The sequence below is a fragment of the Meleagris gallopavo genome, chromosome 7, assembly GCF_905368555.1.
Source record: "Meleagris gallopavo chromosome 7, MGAL_WU_HG_1.1, whole genome shotgun sequence".
In the NCBI taxonomy this organism is placed as follows: domain Eukaryota; kingdom Metazoa; phylum Chordata; class Aves; order Galliformes; family Phasianidae; genus Meleagris; species Meleagris gallopavo.
This window is the reverse complement of record NC_139410.1, coordinates 25,539,614-25,552,346: the sequence shown is the minus strand read 5'-3', so window position 1 is coordinate 25,552,346 and position 12,733 is coordinate 25,539,614.

Here is a 12,733-nt window from a genome sequence, read left to right as displayed (position 1 = left end):
TCTCTGTGTTGAAAAATACACTGAACCTTTTGGCAAAGGGCTGCTGCTGCCTCGTGCAGGTGGACCTCCTGTGGTGTGTGCAGGAACAGGGACCAGGCCGCAGCTCTGGGAGTGGGGACTTGGCACATCTTGGAGATGGAACTCTGTCCTGATGGAGTAGCCATGGGACTGCAGTGCCAGGCACCTGTGGCTCTTAGAAAGGGAACAGATCACAGAGTGCTCTTGTCTGTGCCTTGTAAAGCTCTGGATGTGGGCTTAATTTTGCTGTAGAGCTATGGGGGCTTTGGAAATGCTCTGAAGTCTGAGGCATCACAAATGTGGTTTGAGATGAGCAGCCTGGACAGATGGATGTCACTAACAGTGCTTAAAAGGGTCAGTCCTTGGAAAACCCTCTGGGAGGGCTGAGCAGGGGACCATCCTGCAGATGCAAAGCATCTTTGTACCGTGCCTGGCTTCCACTGGCTCCTTGTTCTGTCACTCAGAGTGAATGCGAAGATGGAGCCGTGGCTCTGTGAGATGCAGCTACTGCAAGCGAGGAGCCCAACTGGAGCGTCCTGTAGCAATTTCTCCAAATGGAATACAGGAGCAGAAGAACATACTCTCACTTTGCTTCTTGGTTCCTTGACTCCTGCACATGCCGAAGTGTGTTCTGGAGGAAGACAGCAGTGCTTTGACTGAGGGGATGTTTGTTCACATAACAGTCTCAGAGTATCTCTCCTTGCAGCTCTTTTGTCTAAAGTGCCCCATAGCCCTAAACTACCTGACTGCTTCACAGATGGGGGATGAGGGTTGACTGATTGCTGCTGGGGATGTTCGTGCTGGGGATGCTCGTGCTGGGCTCTCCTGCACTGCAAAGTTGCTGCTGTCAGTGAAATGCTGTGAGTGTGTTCCTGGCATATCTTGCCCTGCCCTGCAGGCTTTGACAGCTGGTCTCCCTGCAGCCTGGCACTGTGCAACCATATCCCTGCTATAGAGGATATACCAAGCAGCTGCTAAGGGCCTCATCTTCATTTTCTCCAGTTAAAAGAATAAGATGTTTGGGCTTAAAGAGCTGGGAAAGCATACCAAGAGTGGACCCATCTCCTTGGGCCAGGAGCTCAGTGCTACATGTGAGCAAGATAAGGGGCAGCAGGAAGGAACTGCTCAGGAGCAGGGAGAAGGAAAAACATTGCCTGGTAGCAGCCAAGGGAGTGTGAGGGCAGTGAGAACCAGAATGAGCTGACATGGGATCGGGGGGATTACGGAGTGTAGAGAGGAGTAACGAGTAATTAATGAGGAGAGGGATGAAACTAATAACAGCTCAAAAATGGCTGAGATAATGAACTCCTCTTTAAATCCACCTTTAACAAGAAAGCCAAGGGAAAGGATTTAGATCAATTAAGAGGTAAAGAAAATCTTGTAAAAACAGCTATTGCCACAAGCTAGTGGAAGAACAGCTGGAACATCTTGCTGGGAAGAGGCAGCGGCTGGCTGAGACCTATACCTGTGGGGTCCTAAGGGGGAAGTTCTCTGTGGTGAGAGCTGCATGCTCCTTGCCCCAGCCACCATTGGGATGCTCTCTTCTAGAAGCAGTCCTCTGTCCTAGTGATCCAGTTACATCCCGATCCCTCCTCTGTTCCTGGAGAAGCACAGCCCTTGGTCACTGTGCTCCTTGCTGGGGAGGAGCCCTGGTAAGGCCCAGTCTCCTGCCCCTGACCTGCAGGGCACTCTGGTGCAGCATCTCCTCTGCTTTGTCCATGCCCAGCACCAGCTAAGCCTGCTGCATCGATGCTCGGTACTGGAAGGGTTACGCAGCAGCCCTGCTGTTGGGGCAGTTTCTTGCTGCTGCTCTATAAATAGGAGCTGCTTTCCTAATCTGCTCTCCACTCCCCACCAGTTTTTTCCTGCTTTTTCCTGCAGGGAGGTACCTGCAGCCCCAGGCAGCTGTTGGCCCTGCTGCGCCCTAAACGCAGCTAGAAAGGCCCATTCATGGCACTCGTTGTTTGTCAGCACTTCCACAACCAATTCCTATTTAAAATGAATAGCCAAAAATGGAGGAGGGAGCCACCCTGGTGGCTCCATGACCCCAGAATTCTGCTTTATATATCTTCCTGGTGCTTGTTGTGCCACAGGTCAGCTTCTAGCAAATGCCTCCAATTTCTGGTGCTGACCCAAACTTCTTTTCTTTATAATCTTGTTGTTCTGGGTTTTCCTTTTTTCAGTGAAAATTCCCTCTCCTGCCACTCACTTTCCAGATGTACCCTCAGTTTACTGATGCAAAGCATTCTCAAAAAAATCCCGTCTGATACTTTCAGTTTCTGATGTGATGTGGCCCACCTTGATCTATGAGCATCTTCCCCCTTGGATAGATGCTGCTGCTGTGCCAAGGTAAGGCCATGAGCCTCAGCTCCCAGCTGCAATGTCAGGGAAGGCCGTCTCCTCCTGGCACTTTGGTATGTGTTTCACTCAGTCTCAGCAACACTTGCTGATAGGGTTCACCTGCCATCCCCATGTGGCCGTGCTGAGTGACCATTTCATGCCTTAAGGATGTCTGCAGGACCTTAGCTATTTTGCAGAGGTCCCAGTTGATCTGTTCCCACCAAATTTTTGTTGCAGGTGCATATTTCATACCTGGTTGCACAGGCTCCCACTTCAGAAAACTGCAGCAGACTGGGGATGTGGTGTTGGGGAGAGTGGGAACGTTGTCTCTGTAGTATCTTGGAGAGCATATGAGTTTTCACTCAATTTCCTTTGGAATTCTGTGATCTGCACCATTTGGGCTAGTGCTAAATATTAACTGAGATTTGCACTTAATAACTTGGCAACATCGCATTGGAGCCCAGCACACAGGTAGGAGATGTGCCCAGCTCGCATCTCCCAGCCCTGATGAAGGTTTAGAGATCTTGGTTCCAAGTTTGTGCCAGAGCCCTCCAGCATTCCTACATCCCACCCATGCTTGGCTGGGACATACCCAGGTACCATCCAGCTTTGGTTTAAGCCACCCAAAAACCTTGGTTTCCATGGTTAATACAACCAGGGGCAGTTTGCTGATTTGAACACAGAGTGAAAAACCTCAGCAGAAATCAAAGCCCTGGAGGGGACTGGTATGTACAGGAATGTCATTAACAACTAATCCCCTCTAATCCAAGATGACATTATCACACGAGGGCACGAAATGTAATTAGATGTAAACAGTGCTATCTCCAGAGCGTGGAGTAAATATTAACCGATCCATCTTCCTGGTGCTCCCGTGGGGCTGGCCTAGCTCCTACATTGGACAGGTGGGGAAACTGAGGCCTTGGCAGGACCCCTCTGTACCCCTTGCCCATGTGGGCAAGCAAGCTCTATCAAAAGAGACGAGTAAGCAAGGTAAAAAATACTGACATTGTGCTGCCACAAAGACTTGTGGAGGCAGCACAGGGGGCACCCATAGAGGATGTGGTGGAACCTGAGCCATCCCCAGGGCCTGCTCCCCTTCCCATAGCTGAGGCCTGTGCTCAGTGCAGGCGCACATATGGGGCCCAGTGCTGCCCAGAGCCATTCAGGGATGTTCTGTCACCAAGGAGGTTACAAGACCTTTGTGCCCCTGTGCTCCCCAGGCCCTCTGCAGCTATGCTGTGCCTGCAGGGAGATGGAACACGTGCTCAGACATGGCATTCTGCTAAGGCATGTTTAAATGATTTTCTGCCATCTCTTTGATTCTGATTCCTTAGGGCTCATTTCCCAATGGCACCATCAGGCCTTGCAAGCTGCTGTCAGGCGATGCCTTCCTGCTACTGAGGTGACGTTTGTGTTGTGCCACAGAAGCCTGACTGCAGCTGTAGGGATGTGGCATGGAGACCGTCTGACCAAACTTGAGCACGCCACAGGGCACAACTTTGGCCTTTCAGACAGCTCACCTGAGGCCATGTTTCCAGCTGTACAACGCTACCAGCGAGCTGTTGTACCACGTGGGAATTGATCAACATCTTTGCCAAATGCCATCAAAACACTCCTTTCCTACTCACAGGGCCCACTCTCACTTGCTCCTGAGCTCCTTCCTCCACCTCCAGAGCTGAGGCTGCAGAGATCCAATCACGCATTGAAAAATTCCATAGCAGCTTCTGACTGCAGTGAATATCACATTCAATGCCACTGGAAGTCTCTTACATTATCTAGTTCTATGTCTTCCAACACATTTTGTTTTAATTTCCAGCAGAGATAGGGATCCCTAAGAAGTCAGATCTGCAGCCTGCTGGCCAGCTTGGTACAGTCACCTTCCATTGAACCCCAAGGAGACTCTCATAGAGTCACTGAGTGAAGTTCACTGTAATTTGATGGCAAGTGGTTGCTGTTCTAAATCACTACAGGTGTACAGCAGCACCTCCTGGGCTGGGGCTGGCAATAGCATACCTGTGACTGAGCAGGAGGACTGGAAGGAAAGCTCACAGCAGTCCTGGCCATGCATGTTCGAAAGGTGTTCCTGGTAACTTCACTTGGTAGTGATCTGAAACAGGTGTACAAACACAGGTTTGGATGGGAGTGGCTGGCTAGAAAGCACCAGGAGCAGGGGTAGGGTACACAGGACAAGCATGGCTTAGTGGCATGCTCGTCAGCAAATTGTTAAGATCATAGCGCATCTACATGCAGCTTTTTAGGGTGGATCAGGCAAAGAAAGGATGGCCTGCAGCAAAAGACAGCCTACTACTAGGCTGAGACAAGCCCAAGATCATGGCGGGTGATAGATAAGGGCTGGAATGGAGCCTTGGGGCATTCAGGGAGGAAAGGGCAGTGAGCTGGATCCAATGGCCTACAGCATAAAACAGGATGGGGAGATGAAAGAGGACAGCTGGTGTTAGCCCCAGTCTTCCCAGAGCATGTCCCAAATCGACCACTAGCCACAGGAGTCAGGGTGAGGAGTGCATAGCCATGTCCCTTGTGCTGTGTCATTGTGAGGGATCCTGAGCAGCCCATGGTTGATGAACACCTGTACTGACTGTGAGTATGTGGGTACAAGAGTGTGAGCGAAAGCAGGCTTGCTTTTAAAATAAAACCCCTCTCCTCCTCCGAAGTCTTTTCTTGAGATATACTTCCATCATTGTTACCCAACAGAGAAGTGTTTCCTATGCCCTCCTCTGCAGATTGCCCTGAGAGTGTGGCTGATGCTCTCTGCCCCTATGCATCTCCCGCTTTCCTGCCTGGCTGTATCTGATCTTCTTCTACTCCAAACTAGGAGACTTGGTGTCTCTCATGTGTCTTCCACTTAGGCCATCTTTAGATCTTCTGTAAATGTAATGATTTAGACTTTTCTAAGTGCTACTGGTGATGATCACCTCTCAGCTGAGGGCTCTGCAGCATATATCTGTGTGTTACATGCAGCATTGCTCCTATGCTCTGGTACTTTCCCCCAGCACTTAGACCAGAAGTGAAATCTCTTATAAAAGTACATTACATCAGTGCTATGACTCTGGGCGGTTGGAATTACAATCTCATTTTAAAAATGCTTTTGGTTAAACCTGATTTGTTGTCCTGTGATTCAAAACTGATTGCTCTGCTTCTGCTGTAGCATCATTTAAGTTCTATATCAGCTATTCCCATCTAGCTTCCTCCTCTTCCTCTTTTGTAAATATTACTGCAATGTATTTTCTTCTGGAATTCCCCACAGATTCTGTGTCATCCAAATGCAATCACCAGTAATGCAGGGCTCTAATCAGCACATCTGCAAGATCAAAAAGGTGCTTACTTACTCTCTTCTAAGGGTAGAAGAGTCCACTTCTAAGGGTAGAAGTTACTCGAAGCCCAGACTTAAGAACCATTGGAGTGTTTGAAGAAAAAAAACATGGGTGATACAGACACAACCAAAATGCTGGGCTCTCCAAAAAAAGTGGAGAACAGCTATGAAAACTGGACACAAATCTGACCTTTCGACACTGCCAAATATGTACTGCCACTTGGGGTTTGTTCTATTTGTTCATGAGAAAGATGACGGCACTCTCTCACGTAATAATCTCCATGATTGCTGCTGCTCACACCAGGTGTTCTGGATGGGACCGCCTGCAGGCTGGGGCAGCTCCCAGCTCACTGTCACCGCCTCTTCTGTTTGTGTTATGGTGAGTTCCTTCTCCAAGAGATGTTTATAAACTGACATCAAGTGTCTTAACCTTGTTTTGATAAATGAAAGCAGATGTTTGGAAGGATTGATCTGATTATCTCCAGTGTTTATAGACAGTGGGATCTCAGTAGCACGGTGCAGGGAGTCCAGGACGCAGCACCCTGGTCTAAATAGATGCTTACAAGGTGTAGGTTTGCCTTTCTCTACAGCCAGGTGAGATAAGCTTATCCTCCCATCTCACACCAGTATTTTTTCACATCTCTGATTATTCTCTCCACCTACACTGTGCAGTCTTCAGAACTGCACATTTCTTTTACAGTTGGCCTGTACCTATAGCACACTTGAATGCACTTTGCTGCGATCATAGAGCTATGCAGCTGACACCATACAAACAGACATCTAAAAAGTGGCTTACTGTTTCCCAGTCAGGGACAGTCTGGAACAAATCCATGGTATGTTTCAGTGTCAGAGGAGGTCCATGTCCTGTATTGAACCACCAAAATTGTTTTATGGACCAAGTTATGTTATACGACCACATACAGAGGAGGTTGGGTAGTCACCTGTTCTACAGGATGAGAGTAAAGCAGGTGGTTTGTGAACTAGATGTCTCTCTTCTTAATCTCAGTTAATTCATCTGAAGAGTTTAATAGGTCTGGAGAAGCTGACAGGATGTCTATCTCAGGACACAACCATTTTTGCCTTTCCTTCCTCAAGCCCTAAATGTTGGTTAATTGACACTTATTGATTAATGCAGAACACAGGAAAACATCCTCTGAAATTCTAGGCTTGCCTTTACTGTGAAATAAGGGTACGCTTGAGCTCAAAGTCAGTGGTTCCTCCTTGGCACCCCCTGCCTTGGTTACACCCTCAGTGTGCCACGATGGATTTGTCAGTACTGAGCTGCTGCTGCCCCTGCATAACTACACCATGTGAGGGTTCAGCAGCAAGGCCGGGTTTTTCACAATGAAAACAAATAACAAGCCTTGGTTTGGGGCAGATCTGAGCTTGGATTGTTTGCATCATCTTATCTGAGGGTACTCGTTGTTGTTCATGCCCTCAAATTGCCATCCCCCCTGCTCCTGGAAGTCCTCGTGAACACCAGAAGGGAACCTCAGCAATCAGGTGACGTGTATATTGAAGTGGATCTGGAATTGATGCTGATTTATCTTAACTGATTTGGGAATAACAGCACCTTAATCCATAAGCACACCCGCCCCAGGTTCTGTGGGAAAAAGTTAAACTGGTTGCATCTTAGTCAAGCTAATTTCTGCTGATCTCATCAGGATTACTGCATGGCCAACATCCACACTGTGTAATATCACATGAACTTCATACAAATGTATTAACCTTCCCCACAGCGTTTGCAGAGATGAGATCCGACACCTTGGGCAGACTGGTGTCTGGGATGTTGGAACGAGAAAGGAACTGAGCAAGCAGACATGCAGGGACTCAGGAGGTGCCACTGCTCAGACTTCAAAATCACTGTGCAAACAAAGTAAGAGTTTTAAAATGAGTTTACAAAAAATAAAGGAATAACATGTTGTTAGAATAACCGTACAAATTACTGTCATCACAAAACTGCTCTTATGGGTGGGTACACCAGCTGGGAATAATCACAGGCAAACTACATGTAGGTAAGACATGAAAACCACACTTCCTTTTCCAGTTTATCTTCTGGGTTATAAATTTCTTTCATGAATCATCTAATTAGAGTATTTCTGTACAGAAAACCTCATTTAATGGACGAGTGCTTTGAAGTGAAGATCAAATATAATAATAATGATTATTTGCTTGTATTTTGAGTTTTTACAGGTTATAGTATTTGTGAAGGACTGGTGGTCATGTGAACTGTGAGTTATGATTCTGCTATGGCGCAAAGTGTCTCCCAATAGCCCCACAGAGGACGTTTTAAGTACATGGAGGGTCTTAATGTTTTTCTTTCAAGGAACCAAAACTGTCTGTAAAATGTTTTGGGGGAGATGAACTGTAACGTACTTTTCCAGGCTTAATGCTGCCCTACAACAGATACATACCCTGGGATGGAGCATTTCAGATCCTTCTACATGCTCAACTGTGTCTAATTATTTTCCTGGAACTATTTCATATTTGAGGAGTTTACTTTGGAGAGGATGTGTCTGCTTGTTGCTGTTGTTTTGCCAGGTTGAAATTATAATAGTGCCTCTCCTCTAGAGTTAAAAATAAACACTTTTCAGATGTTTTTTGCTTAGAAGTCTCAATGAGGCAAGAAAGCACATGCAGTAGAGCAAGACCTTTCACAATGAGTCTCCTCAAAAGCTAGGAGGCTGCAGAGAGCCCATGTGCCTGGCCATTAGTGGTGTGCTGAACTTGGATATTGCCTTCAGTGGGAACAGGGCAGTAGGGCATGTGCAGTAAAACTTGCCTGGAGCACAGTATCCCTTGTGGCTGGGTTTCACACACTTGTTGAAATGTTGGTGGGAAGAAACCTCTGCGTGTCTCTGACCCAACCTGCACCTTGAAACAAGGCTGGGGCCTGCACTGGATTGAGTCCATTGTGGGTTTGTCTTGTTGAATCTTGAATACCTCCATGAATGGAGATGCCACCACATATCTGGTCACCCATCCCAGTGTTGCACTTACCAATGGAACTTCTGTCAGCCGCTTAAGGTAATCTTACTGCTTTCAAGGTAATCCATGGGTCCTTCTCCACACATCCTGCTCCTCAGCCAGCTGCTTCCCAGCCCAAACATGAGGCCACTCCAACCCACATCTCTGCTCAACTGCAGGATGTTTCTGTCCTACTGACATTGTCCAAGTCCTGCTCAATGGAAGAGCTGGTGCTCACCCCGCCAACCACCTCATCTGCTGTTGTCCGCACATTTGCAGAGGGTACTTCTGCCTCTTGTGGGTTCCACCACTAGATATCTCCTGGCACCATTTCCTGCACTTTCACACACTCATCTCTCTGGCAAAGCTGTTTTAAGCGGTCCCTGCTGCAGGCTTCCTCCCTTTCCCTCCCCACTTCTGCTGACACAGCTGTTTGGGGGCAGGCTGGCAAACCAGATTGGTGGGCGGATGTGGGATACATGCAGCCCTCACAGATATTTTTGTCCCGGCTGCAGATACTGGGGTTTTTTTTGCTGTGAAGCAGAATGACTCTGACAGTAAAGCTGTAAGCACAGCCAGGCTGCTGTCTGCCCTAGGTGAAGGCGATTCACACCCCTGCATGGCATCAGGCAGTGACATCCCCTCGCCTTGCCAGCACAGCTCCTGCATCTGCTGGGATGGAGAGAGTGCCAGAGCTGGTAACTGCAGCCTGCAGCTCACAGTGAGAAATCCAATGCCAATAAGATGTATAATGAGCATTTAAAAAGCACTTATTTGTCATCCAATCATCTATCATCCTCATTGTGCAAATATTTCTGTTTCCACAACAAAATGACTTGAAGAGAAATGTTCACCAGGAAGAACAAATTTTTGATCCTGTTGATAAAATCGGGACAGTCAAAATGATGAATGTAACACTGATGAAAGCTTGCAAACAGGCTTTAATTTCTGTGGCAAAGAAAAACCCAACCACCACCTCACGGGTTCATCAGTGCTTGGTTGTGCCTGGAAATTTAGTGCCAGCTGGAAATTTGATGGTGACCTCTGATAAGTGAGAAAACGGCGAGGGTTTTAATGAATGACTTGAATAAGAAAATAAATAAGTCACTCTGTGTGGTATTAATTCTGGTATTTGTTTTGCTATTAAGTTCAGTTAGTGGCATTTTCATTGTGTCATGACGTTTGTGTTGACAAAGCATCAGGGCACATGAGCACCTCTGGGTGTTCAGCATCACCTTGGACACGTGAGGTAGAACAGAGAGGTGGCTGTCATAGCAAGGAGCTGGGAAGCCTTTTGTGAGACTGTCATAATGATAGAAAGGATCCTGCTGAGCACTTTGCTCTCCCCTGTAACACATGCCATAGGACTTCATGCATTTCCTCTTCTTTGGGCCAGAACGTATTTTTTTAGGGAAGAAAGTCTAGTTTGTTTAGGTCTAGAAAATGAGCATGGGGAAAGGGGCCTGTAGTCACAGACTTTGGCAAAGCTGTTTGTATGTTTGATAACCTTCCCTGCTAAACTATGCGGTCTGATCTTAGCCTCAGTTTCTTAATGTGCAGTGTTTATTCCTTGGCTCTTGCATCTTTGCTGTGAGGTTTAGAAGCACAGGTTATGAAATGTTGATTTCCCATGCGAGTATTTACAGACAGTGGTTGAGTCACCTGTTAATTTTTGGCTAGATAAAACCAAACTGAGCTCCTTGTTTCTTTCCATGTTTTCAAGACAAATTCATTCTCAGTGAATGAATAAGGCCCTTCCCAACCCAGTGTCCTACATTCATACTTGTGGTGGTAGCCACTGCCCCAGACTGCAGGCTTGGAAGTGCTGCTCAGTAGAAGTCAATGAGAACCTACCTGGGGTGGAGGACTACGAGGAAAAGCCAGCACTTGCCACTGAAAGCTGTCCCAAATTCAAAGGCATGGTGATGATTTTGCCAGCTTTTAGAATGAAAATGGCCATATAAAAGCTGTTGTTTACTTAAGGCATACATCCACAGGATAATCCTTACTTTTCTGCAGAGGGGAGGGAAATGACTTCTTTTCTCTGCTGGTGCCCTACTTTGCTCATCTTAATGACTGCTAAAATTTTTGTGTGTAACATCACAGCTGTTAGAACTGTAGGTTTTCACTCTTTTCTAGTTTCTGGTGCCTTCAGTGTTTTCCAGGAAAAGCAGACCAAGCTACCCAGGCACAGTACTGACACTTTTCTTGGTTATCTTGCAGAGTGTAGACATAGCTCCTCCAGGAGTACCCAGAGGAGAAGATGGAAACGTAGGAACTGAAGTACAGAAGCAACACAAAAGAGATCATGCTATTTCTTTCCTTCAGGAGTATGTAGCACTTGGGTGACTACCCAACAAGCTTCCCCAGGTCTCTGCTGATCACAGCTCCCTGCAGATCATCCAGTCAGACTGTAACGCTAAGGCCTGATCTGGTGGATCAGATGTGGGGAAGAACACAGCCAGATTTTCCTTTTTACTTTCCCTTGGCAGACACAGGACTGGATTAACTCTTTGCCCCGTTCCTCAACTCCATAGCGTTGACTTCCAGGCTCTTCGCCAGGGACAGAGCTATTAAGGCTGCACACAAACAAAGGTTTGGTCATACAGAGATCCCCAAGACAATGAGGGGAGAGGGAATGCTCTTCCTCTTCAAGTATGATATTATATTAGAATACAGGCTGGTGCAGAAACAGATGCTTTGGCCCATACAACAGGAGAGAGTTGGAGTAATCCCTGAATAAATAACCTTGACTAATGCCATAATGAGCTAATTGCAGCTTTTGGAAGCTCTTCAGTACAGGGTAATGTTCAACCTTGATCCTTGAACTCAGTTTATTTTCGGCTTCATGAAAACAAAATTGCTCACCTGACGTAGGATCTCGTGCTAGATTTTCAGAAGCAATTTAAATACTTGTGGTAGAATCCACAAAGAGAATTGGATGATTTGTTTCCTTTTAATTTGGTGGGAGTGAAGTGCCCGATTGCTTTTGCAGTTCTGAGCCCTGCAGGGTTACGACACTCCTGTGCTCACATCCCTTTAGTCTCCTGGCTAAAAGGAAACTGTTTTTTTTTTTGTTTGTTTTGTTTTTTTTTTAAACTTTTGCAGAGGGGAAAAAAGGAGCAGAATGTGTGTCTTTACCTCAGTCGCTTCTGTGCAAAGTCTGGTCTCAAAGTGCAGATAGAGGGCATGCGTGTTTTCTGCTCAATGCTCAGCTGTGGGGACTGTAATGACCAGAGAAGCAGTAGAACAAACTTTTGGGTGCAAGAACAATAGCACCCTGAAATGAAAGCACATATGTGGTTGCTTGAAGGGTGGGTTTTGCTTGATTTTTTTTTTTTTAATCAGAAGGCTATGTGCTTAGAGATCCAGCTCCTCTTTATGTCATGTTGATCTAACCATCATGGCCCTGTGAGATTTCACTGGGTTAGGGCTGTGCCAGTGAGAGTGGAGGAGCAGTGCTGGGTGCTCCATAGGGGAGCAGAGATGCGTGCAGCACAGTGTGGTAGATTTGGAGGGGGTACCTGATCACAGGATCAGGGAAGGCTGGAAAACACCTCTAAAATCATGCAGTCCAACCCATCCCCACCGTGCCCATTGCCCACGTCCCTCACTGCCACATCTCCACGGCTCTTGAACACCTCCAAACACGGTGAAGACGGTGCCTCCATCACCTCCCTGGGCAGTCTGTGCCAGCGCATCACCACCCTTTCAGAGAAAAAATATTTCCTAATACCCAACCTGACCCTCTTCCAGCACAACTTGAGGCCGTTCCCTCTCGTCCCATCGTTGTTACGCGGGAGCAGAGGCTGACTCCCCTCGCCACAACCTCCTTTCAGGTTTGATACCGTATGACCATTTATCCTCACGCTGGCCTCCAGTGGCTACAAACCACCGGCACAAAAGCCGTCCCAGGGCAGGCAGCCCCGCTCAGCACCGCCCCGCCCGCACGGAACCACCTGCGCCCCGCGGCGGCGGCGCGGCTATGCGGGGCGGGGCGGGACGGGGGAGGTCCCGGTGCTCCGTAGCGCAGCCAACCCGCTCCCGCCGGGGCTGGGCCATAAAAGCGCCGGGAGC